Raw genomic sequence first — 11,407 nt, 5'->3', positions numbered from 1 at the left:
ATAGTATTTTTCTGATATTTAACTTATGTGTCTAATACCTATCATATTCAGCTATTTCAAAATATATAGGTATTTTATTAACAGAATGAGATGAATTCTGCAGGTTGCTTTCCCCAGCTTAGTGTCCTTGCACATATCTGGCCTGGATAATATAAATGAGATATGGAACGACAAGCCTACTGCAAATTCCTTCAGCAGACTAGTAGAAGTGAAGGTAGAAGATTGTAATAAACTGCAGAAGGGTTTGCCATTAATTGTGCTGAAGTGGTTATCGAGCCTACAGTTTCTTAGAATAGTCAATTGTGGCAAATTAAAAGAGGTGTTTAATCTGGATGGGGCAAATATTGAGGACGATGCAACAGAAACTCAGTTGAATAAATTGGTACTTCATGGTCTCCCACAACTGCAGTATATATGGAGTAGGGATCCCTATGGAATTCTCACCTATGAAAACTTAGATTTGGTGGAAGTTCTCCATTGTCTGGTTCTGGAAGGTCAATTTCCAAGTTGCTTAACCCGAGACCTTTCACAGCTTGAGAAGCAATTGATTAGATCACGATGGAAAAAAGACTTGGAAGGAAAAGATGAAGGAGAAGATTTTGTATTCCCTGAAGTAACCTACCACAAACTTCTCAATCTGCGAAAAATCAAGGGTAAAGAGGTGGTAGTGGTTAGTGAAAGTGATTATGTGGGCGAGATTTCTGAAGACATGCCTGGAAGTTCAGGATAGTATCCCAGTTCAAGGTATGACCCTAAATTTCGTGGTTTTTTTATCACCTCAGGTTTCTTAATTGTCTTCTACTCCAGTCAAGCTTTCTTTCTGGTCATACTCGCAACTCTGTAATCAATGGTGATAAACTAGAGGGAGTTTTGGGCATATAACTTCTCTGCCTATTTTAAAGGTTGGTTCAAAGAGCTTGATCAAATATAGTTGGAGTGATCTGATTCAATTTATATAACAACTGGACTAAGAACTAGAACCAAAGAAGAGGTTGCTCTGAATTCCAAAATGTTAGCACTCCCCAACATAAATTTCACTAGAAGTCCAAAATGTTTGTCAAATTGTTCAAACAGATTTCTGGTTGTTGCTTTTCTTTTTTTTCTTTTTTTTTTTCCTTTTTTCTTTGAGACTGTAAACCAAACTCCTTTTTTTTGTTCATCTAGTTTCATTTAAAGCTCTTGATAGTTCCTTTTTAAGTTGCTAATTTGTTTTATTTTTGGTGAATCATGTTATACTCTCTTTTTTGTTTCTCTCATCCTTCTTGTACTTCATTTCAATAAAGTTGTTGCTTTGTGATTCAAAAAAAAATAAATATCACACCAAACCTTGCCAAATGCTAAATGATCCCAGTGTTGCTCTTTGATCTGTAAGATATGATTTCTTGTTATAACTTCTTTGAAAAACCAGTAGTCCTAACTTTCATTCTCTGTTCTCTTTGCTTAAAAAAGAAAGTAAAAGAACACTTCCTTTTGAGTACTTAGATATGTACCTATGATCTTGTTGATGGAATAGAAATTCTGTTTTGTTGTGTTTGATTGATTTTCCAGATTGGTTGCTTTCCCTGACTTGGAGGAACTTACAGTGGTTTGCAACAACATCATGGAGACATGACAGCTAATTCCCTGCAAAATCCTTCAAACTACAAGTTCTGGAGGTACTCTGTCATTTTTTGATATTCTGGTAATCATTCTATATACTATGTTTTAGAAGATTGTAAAATCTTAACAATTATAATGTTCTAAAGATTACAAACTCTAAATAAACCAAGTATTAGAAGTTTCAATCCATGAGTTGAAGCAGTGAACCAACATGCAAGCTAGAAATTTTCATTATATTGTGAAGTTTCCCTAGAGTTGGACCAATCTTTCTGGGGTTGGAACTCACCACACCCACCTCAAATTGACAGGAAGCATCACAAATATTTGCTCAATATATACCAGAACAAAAATTCTGATAGTCTTGGGTCCTCTTTGAAAGTCTTACAGAACTCCACAAAGCAAATGTAGGCAATTGTCTCTACCAATGTCTGGATCTCATTGTGCATGATTGTAAGGACAATCAGTGTCTCTATCCTCTATCTTGATATATATCATGGTGTATATCTTGATCTCATGGTTTATGATTGTTATGAGAGTGGTGTTTAGGAAACAATGCCAAAATCTTCTTGGAGAACATGTCTATCAATGGAAGGAAAGAGAGATCCTCTGCTTATGGGGCCTTCTCCTAAGACTCAATCTTCATGTTGGATGGAATATGATTAGGTTTAAGTATTTGCATTTGAATGCAACCTGTTTACACTTCCTGTACTGTATCACATCTTTAGTAGGATAACTCATAACAAGCCCTGATCTTCAAAATTATGCAACTCTAGAATGTGGGTTTGCAGTTTCATAAATTTAGTAACACTCCCAAAATTATAATGCATGAATCTTAGAAATGATGGTGAAATGCAAATAAACTATGACTGCAAACCAAATGATGGTGAAATCCTAAGAGTAAAAATAATGAGCACACAAGATTCATTCAAGCACTTTAGAAAAATTCAAAACCAACAAAACAAATTGAATTTTTAAGCCAAGAAGTTTGCAATACCTTGGTGGAGTTTCAAGATCATTTCTACTATGCTAAGTTTTTTCCTCTGTGTTTTCATGTCTACTTAGCTGTGTAAGTTGCCTTGAAGAACTACTTATCCTTCTCATTGAGACATCGTTCAGTGTTCATCTGGCCAGGATGATTTTTAATCTTATTTATTTTACCCATTTTTTCTAGCTTGTAAAATGAATATTGATGGTATCCTAATGGATTTTAAGGAAAGAATAATCATCCTTTACATACGGAAGCTGGTATGTCTTTTTCTGTACATAGTATATGCTATAAGTGAGAGTCACTACCACTTGTTTTTCCTTCAATTATATTTAAATAATACAAGAGCCTCCTTTAATTCTTATTTCTCTCACTTCTTTAGGTACGCTGGATTTGCTTCATGTTTTCCTTCATTTCAGGAGAAAGACATGCTGCTATGAGAGGCTCTGCAATGATTTTTTCCTCTGTTTCAATTGAATTCGACTGGGTTTTTCTTTCAGTAAAATTTCATATAATTGCCTCGACTTGAGCAATATACTCTTAAGCTGCTATGCTACTTTGTCCCAAAATAGTTCAACTACTTCCCGCTTGAAATATGTGGTTGTATAAACTTACACATTTGCATGCAGGTCTGACTTTTGAATTTTTTTTTTTTTTTTTAATGTACTCGTTATATAATGAGTCTGTTCTTGTTGAGAATCATTCCTAATATCCATCCAGATTGTTGTATGTTGTGCCTGTAACTTTGTTCCTTCTGAATTATAAAAGGCAAACATTATTTGATGAACAATGTGCATTTGGATTCCAGAACATGATCATTTAATGGATTTCACTAGCCTTTACTGCATGGGCAGCTGGTTTTTTGGATGAGTTAAGTCAATGTGCACCAAAGATGGTCTTGCTGTCATCTTGTTGGTAGAAAATTTTCCAGCAAAGGAAGTCATCTCTTGTCCGAGCATGAGTGGAGTTCTTGGTTCGCTGATGAGGGTGGTCCGAGCTCAATCAGGTTTTCTAATACGGATTCCTTCAGTCCATCAGCAGAATGGTACATATAGGTGAAAGGTGAAGTGGAACCTGTTAAAGCAGCATATGAAAATTCTCTTTCGTGCATGAAAAATAGCCTGATTATCTGCCGAACTAGAATTTTAACGGCATTTTAGGTGGGAATCTTGCCTTCTGGGCTTAGGCTACAATGCTCGAGACAGAGCTCATAAAAATCATCTCCAGTCCAGCCTTAGAGAGGTCGGGTTAGGCTTTGGCCTCGAATTTCTAGGTGGCTCCAGGTCTTGGCCATCTATGGCAATGGACAAAGCTTACACCTTCCAACTATTCCCAACTCCTGGTTAGACTGGGGAAGAAGCTTTTTCATCACTGATGTGGACTCTTGTTGCACTCTTTCTAAATCATCCAGGAGAGACACAAAGGGGTGTTAGCCTCTACTGCACCTTGCCAACTAAGCAAAAGATCTCTAAACTGACTGAGAAGGACCTACAGCATGCCAAACAGTGAAAACGCGAAATACCATAGCTTACAATGGATCAAAATGTGATCAGCATATTCAAACATCTTGCTTACAGATGCAACTGCATTTTAGTGAACATTTTTTTAATCAAGTATTGGTGGTTTCTTTCAATGGGCTTGGGTTCCTAGCCAGGGAATTTAGGTTGAGGTGAATGGTTTACTTGGGTTTTGATATGGCATTTACTAGCTAATTGTGCATGACTTCTACCACCCTACTTCTTCTTTTGCTTTCACATTTAGCTACCATTCACCTTTACATATGGCATGTAAGAGAGTCACCTCCACTAGTTCTTTCATTTTTGTTAAGACCTAGCGGTGTTCTCCTTGTCTTTCTTTTTTATGTATGCAGGATTTGCTTCACGCTTCATTTCATGTGGAAGACACCACAATGTGCTTCCTTTACCTGAAATTGAATGAGATTTCCCCTCCCCCCCTCCCCCCTAATTGTCATCATTTCTTCAGTTGTGTACTAGGTTTCCGCTTAAGAGGTCCTTGTTTGTAAAATAATTCAACCGGTGAGATTTTCCTGCTTTAGAATCAGCCTCAATAGATGGGTCCAAATGATATTTTTTCTGCCATTCTACAATATTTTGATTTAGTGTTAGAACAGGAAAAGTAAGCTTAATTGGGTTTTTTCTTAATTATAGACACCATTCTCATACAGCAAAAGTGAAGGGAAAGAGGAAACTTGTTTATCATAAGCATCATCTCCTATGTATTAAATCTGTGGGTTTCTATATGTTTTGAGTGGTTTGTTATCAATGTTCAACAGTTTTTCAATTATTACTCAATCAAAAATAAAGAATCTAACCAGACAAGTAATTTCTTTCAAACTGATGCCACTCCTTTTAATCTCTTCTTCACCTCCACCCACATCATAACTCCTGAGGAATCAATGGAACTCTGCCGATTTTCTTCTTCAATTGTATTGCCAATGAAACAAAAACTTCTCAATGTCAGTATGAAGAAAGGGAAAAAATGGCTGAAGAAATAAATATAGACCAGCAGCTAAGTTTTCAGTAACTGTTGAATCTTAGTATGGAACAAACATAAACTAACTATGATTCAATTATCAACTGCTTTCAAGTCTAATACCTAAACAATTGGAGTCACTTGGTTAGGTGTTTCAATCAAGTCAAATATATGCTATCCAATACTGCGAATCCAGCTGCAACGCCACCTTCATTTGAGGAAGACACTTTGGTCCTCATCAAGTAACCGCATTGGTCATTCATGATCACCTTCTCCTTGTTCCTGCCCATTCCAATTCTTAATACTAAATGAAATGGTCAAGTACATTCCACATGTGGAATGAGAACTGTGGTTTGATGAATGCCGTTTAGCATTGTGTAAATTCCAAGAATGAGTGATTGACAAAACAAGCAAATTATGCCTCTCATTAATTTTATTGTAGTTGTGCAGGTACCTTAAGTAAGCCCCCACATATCAAAAGTGAAACATGCAATTATTCTAAAATTGCCACACAAAAAAAAATTAAAATCAAGAAATTCAAAATTTATGAGGAATTATAAAATCACATTATATGTATGAATATTTATGTAAAATAAATTAAGTATTGTTAAACAGAAATTCAATTAGATGAAATTCAAATTGAATGTGTCTATTTTTGAACTTAAAATTGATTAGTTGAAATAATAGAAGGAGGGAATGAGAATCTTAGACCGTTAATGATTCCATTTCTTGGAATTGAATTTTCTCTTTCTTCACTCATGTTTTATTCTATTCAATTTTGAAAATATTTTGAATTTTAGAAATTAAATTATTTTGATTCTCTTTATAATTTGATGAATGTCTTGTCTTGTTTTATCATATCCAAATTACTTAATTTTTTACTAATTTTCTATACTTTTAGGTTTATTGTTTAAGTGTGGACAAATCACAGGAAATTGACATCATTGCGTAAGAAATGGTTTAAACTAAGATTAAGATTAGGTTCAATGAGGTTTTATGAGAGTTATAGGAGACCTCATTGTATCTTTGTATTTTGCCACAAATGTGCCAAAAGGAGAGATTATATTATTTTTCTATTTTTGCATACAAAATTTTTCACAAGTTTATTGTTTAAGTTTGTGTAGATTATAGGAAATTGACATCACAGCGTAAAAAATAATATAAAATAATATTAGGATTGAATTCAGTAAGGTTTTATGAGAATTATGGAGGACCTCATTATATCTTTGTATTTTATCATAAAATTGCCAAAGGGAGAGATTGTTGAGATATTTTATTTAGTTGGCAATTTTGTTCATTTCTTACTAATTTAGATGCAACATAATTCTTTGAGTCTTATTCATTTCAAGACAACTTTGGACTTCATTAAATTTGGATTTGTTATTAAGAATTGTAAAATTTGTATGTATTTGTGGTTCATAAAACTTTTAGAATGACTAATACAAGAAATTATTAAGAGAATACTTTTTATTTCCTAATTTGATTTCTATTATATTTTTAATTTCAAATATTATTTTTGTTAAGTTTTAAAATTATATTTATGTTTTATTATAAAAAACAATTGGAATATTTTGTAGTAAGATTTAAAAATTATGAGTATCTCTAAATTGATATTTGATTCTAAAAATGACATTTGAAATATTTTAGAATTAGGAAACTCTCCATAATTCTAAAAAGTGTTTATAAATGTAAATAGAGATATGTTTATTTACAAGGTGTGGGTGTGGACTTTTATGAACCTGTACACCCCAAAATTTGTCTCATACCCATTCTCACTTATTTTATTTTATTTTTATTTACTATTATTTATTTATAGGGCTTATTTTGATTGTGTTTATTTGAGCTTCTTTCATTTTAATTTTGGCCCAACCTAGGCCCAACTTTCTATACCCATATGTAAGGGTCTCCAATGGGCGGGCCGGGCCGGGCCGGGCCTGAAATAAGAGGCCCGCGGCCCAGCTCGGGCCAGGCCTATGGGCCCGTTGACCAGTCAACGGGCCGGGCCGGGCCGGGCCATGCAAGAATGGTAGGCCCGCGGCCCGGCCTATGAGCCCGCGGGTTGGCGGGCCGGGCGGGGCCGGGCCGGGCCATGCAAGAATGGTAGGCCCGCGGCCCGGCCTATGAGCCCGCGGGTTGGCGGGCCGGGCCGGGCAGGCGGGCTTTTTTATTAAAGCCAAAATGAAACAAGGGAAGGGAGAGGGGGGGATTCGAACCCCTCCCCTCATGGTTAAAATTTGAGGCTTTAACCAACTAAGCTACAAACTTTTTATGTTTATTAATGGACTTAGTTATATGTATATAAAAATACAGTATATTATTTTTTTAAAAAAAATTAAAGGCTCCAACAGTCATGTGACCGTTGGAGCCTTTAGCTCCATCCCATTATTCCCATATGACCGTTGGAGGCTCCAACGGTCATATGTCAATTTTTTTTTTTTAAATCTTCCTATAAATACATCTTCTTCCTTTTCATTTTTTCATCAAATTCTCTCTATTTCTCTCTCTATTTCTCTCACATTCTATAATATTTCAAATTCTTTTATTTTTCCATCAAATTATACAATATTGTTGGTGGTGCAAAACAAGCATTGGTGGCTCCAAGAGTTCAAATTTGCTAGGAATTTCTGCATCGGTTCTCTAATTGAGTAACATACTTCACCTCTACTACTTTATTTTTTTGTTACATTTTTTTTTTATATTTATTACTTTATTATTTTTGGCATAATATTTTATCAATAATTATAATATGACAAGTGCTTCTTCATCTAGTCCATGTGATGAAATATCATCAAACAAAAAATTTACTTCAAATATATGGAATTTTTTTGATAGAATAGAAATAATTTTAGAAAATAATAAAAAAGAAATAAAAGCAAAATGTAAAATTTGTAATAAATTTCTTACTAGTGGCTCAAATGCAGGCACAAGTCATTTAAAAAGACATCATGAAAATTATAAAACTAAAAATAATGTAGATATTAGAAATTATATGCAATTAGGTAAAAATGAAAGTGGAAATTTAAAAACATTTTCTTATGATGAATCTAACTGTCGTGAAGAAATGATTGATTATATAATAAGAGCAGAACAACCTTTCAACATGATGGAAACTCATGATTTTGTAGGAACAATTCAACGAGGTATTAATCCTCAATTTAAAGGTTGGTCTGGAAATACAGTTAAAAGAGATATTATGAAAAAATTTATACACAAAAAGAAATTTTAAAAAATTTTTTTGCAAATTTTGAAGGAAATATTTGTTTAACATCTGATATTTGGACATCTTTAACTCACACTGGTTTTTTATGTATAACTGCTCACTACATTGATAATGAATGGAAATTAAATAAAAGAATAATTTCATTTAAATTAATAAATGCTCCACATAGTGGTAAAAATATAGCATCTTTAATAAATGATGAAATTATAGATTTAGGCATTCGTGATAAAATATTGACAATAACATTAGATAATGCTGCTAATAATGATGCAGCAATACATAGACTAAAACTATATTGGCAAGTAAAAGAAGATCATGCTAAAATATTTCATGTGCGTTGTTGTGCACATATTTTAAATTTAATTGTAAAGGATGGATTAAAAAATGTTGATAGTACATTGGAAAAAATTAGAGGCATTGCATATAGTATTAATAGTTCTCAAGCAAAACATGAATTATTTTTTCATTGTTGCAAAATGTTAAATATGAAAAGAAAAAATATAAATTTGGATATGGCCATTAGATGGAATTCCACATATAAACTTTTACAAAATATTACAAAATATAGAAAAGTAGTCGAATTATATGAAATACAATTAATTAATAATGATTGTGAAGCAGATATTTATGCATTAAATGATTATGATTGGCATATTGCGGATCTTTTAAGAGATCTTTTTGAAGTTTTTGATATTTCAACAAACATTTTTTGTGGTGTATATTATCCAACTTCAAATCGAGTTATTACGCAAATAACTAATATTTTTCTTCTATTTCAAAAATATTTAAGTTTTGAAATATTTAATGATACAATATTTGCAATGATAGAAAAATTTAGAAAATATTGGGGAGAAATACCTTTAATTTTTTATATTGCTTTAATTGTGGACCCTAGATTGAAATTTGAAGCTTTGGATGAATGGTTAAAAGTTATTTATTTTAATGACCAAATAAAAATTGAAGAAATTAAAAATGAAATAAATTCATTATTATATAATTTATATAACTATTATAAAGAAAAATATGGTAATGATATTAATACTATTAAATTACCACCTACATCTACAAACTCCTCATCTTTTTATAAAGGAGCTCTAGAAATGTTGAAAAGTCGAAAAAAGACAACAAATAGTTTTCCAAATAATACATCTGATTTAGATAAATATCTTAATACTGATACAATTTTATTTGAAGATCAAGAAGATTTTGATATTTTAATATGGTGGAAATCACATCAACACAAATATCCTGTGCTTTCTATAATTGCTCGTGATGTACTAACAATTCCTGTGAGTACAGTTGTATCAGAAGCTGCTTTTAGTGTAGGTGGAAGAGTAGTTAGTAAAAAACGATGCAACTTAGCGCCAGATATTATTGAAGCAGGGATATGTGTGAAAGATTGGGAAATAGCAGATAAAAGGATGTATGATTCCATTCGAGAAACAGAGATGCTTGCCGATATGGAATCTTTAAAATTATCAAGATCTTCATGGATGCATGATAGTTCGCCATCACCGCCAGAAAATAATGACTAAATGTATATTATATTTTTATTTTTATTTTTTGTGGTTGAAAAATACAGATGATTGACAAATAAATAGGTGCCAACCTAGTTGGGATGTATTTATTTTGTAGTGATGTAAACTTTTCCCACATTTTCAAATGTAATTATATATTCAATGAATAAAATTTTGAAATCAATATTTTTTTTAATAATTTTTATTTTTATAATTTTTTTTTAAAGGGGCGGGCCTACGGGCGGGCCGGCAGGCCGAGCCTACGGGCCGGGCCGAGCCTAAACTTAGGCCCGCGGCCCGGCCCGCCCAAAAACGGGCTCGGGCTCGGGCCCGACGGGCTTGGGCCGGGCTTTAGCCCGTCGGGCCGGGCCGGGCCTAAAGCGGGCCACGGGCCGCGGGCTTTTTGGAGACCCTTACCCATATGTGAGAACTAATTCTAGCCATTCTTTTTCCTTTTTAATCTCCATCATCTATTCCAAAAGTCAAACCCTAAAGGCTTTTTTTATTTTTTTCTTTTCTCATTCTGCCGCCCCCTCACAGCCTTCTTTTTCATTTTTTCTTCTCTTTCCTTTTTCTTCGATTTTCTTTCTTTCTTTACATTTTCTTTTCTCTCCCTTCCCATTTTCATACCCACGACGCTACCCTTCTCATTGCCGGTGGCACCACTACCGGTCGGCAGTCTTCTGCAACGCCGCCACGGCGTTGCTCTGGAACCTCAGATCGGTCTTGAAGTCCTGAGCGATCTCACGCACCAGCCTCTGAAAAAGAAACTTCCGATAGCTTCGTGCTCTTCTGCTACTTCTTGATCTCCCTCAACGCCACCGTTCCAGGCCTGAAGCAGTGAGACTTCTTAACTCCTTCGATGGCAGGAGCCGACTTCCTGGCGGCCTTCGTGGCCAACTGTTTCCTAAGGGCTTTGCCTCTTGTGGACTTCCGAGCAGTCTGCTTGGTTCTGGCCATTTCTAAAGGAGAGTTTCTAAAGAGAATCTTAGGGCTTTGTACGAGTGATAGAGGACAATGAGCCCTTCAACTCTATCACCATCCTTTCAACCATGGTAAGAAGGAGATTTCCATCTTGATTTGCACAGTAACTGTTTTGGGCTTGAATTTGGGTTTGGGCCTACGTTCAATATTGTTTGGGCTTTGGTTTTGTTGTTATTTAGATTGTATTTTGAGTTGGGCATGTTTTCTTAATTGGACTTGATTTTTAGTTTTTTATATTATTTTTTGAGATGTTGGGCTTGCAGAGTTATTGATTTAGGCTACTAACTTATGTGATTTGGGCTTGTATATTTTGGATTTTAAATTGGGCTTGATTAAAATATTTTCAATGGGTTGTGACCCTTGCTTGTATTTCTTTATGTTTTGGCACTGTGTTGAGAGCGGGAAGCGCAAAATGACAGTAGTGGGGGTGGTTGAAGCAGGGTATGAGCACGAGCAGAAAGTTGGTGTATTCTAATTTGAAATAAAAGGATCACTGGCAGCTTGAAGTTAGGAGGCGGGACGATTGGAGGGAAGACTTCTTTTTTTCTAATCTTCTCTGATTTTTCGATGATTTTTGTGAGAGGGTTGAGGGTTTGTTTGTATTTTTAA

The 11,407-nt window shown here is 34.4% G+C and overlaps 1 long non-coding RNA gene and 1 pseudogene across 1 annotated transcript; one reads left to right on the top strand and one right to left on the bottom strand.

Moving 5' to 3' along the window:
- Positions 1 to 107: 107 nt before the first annotated feature.
- On the top strand, positions 108 to 3,167 carry LOC117931141. The gene is made up of 3 exons (XR_004653984.1): positions 108 to 744; positions 1,549 to 1,655; positions 2,967 to 3,167. It is a non-coding gene; the product is annotated as an uncharacterized LOC117931141 (long non-coding RNA).
- Positions 3,168 to 10,407: 7,240 nt separating this feature from the next.
- On the bottom strand, positions 10,408 to 10,851 carry LOC117930959 (annotated as a pseudogene).
- Positions 10,852 to 11,407: the final 556 nt, after the last annotated feature.

The sequence above is a fragment of the Vitis riparia genome, chromosome 14 (genome assembly GCF_004353265.1).
Source record: "Vitis riparia cultivar Riparia Gloire de Montpellier isolate 1030 chromosome 14, EGFV_Vit.rip_1.0, whole genome shotgun sequence".
NCBI classification, from domain to species: Eukaryota; Viridiplantae; Streptophyta; class Magnoliopsida; order Vitales; family Vitaceae; genus Vitis; species Vitis riparia.
This window is presented reverse-complemented; position numbering and strand designations above follow the sequence as displayed.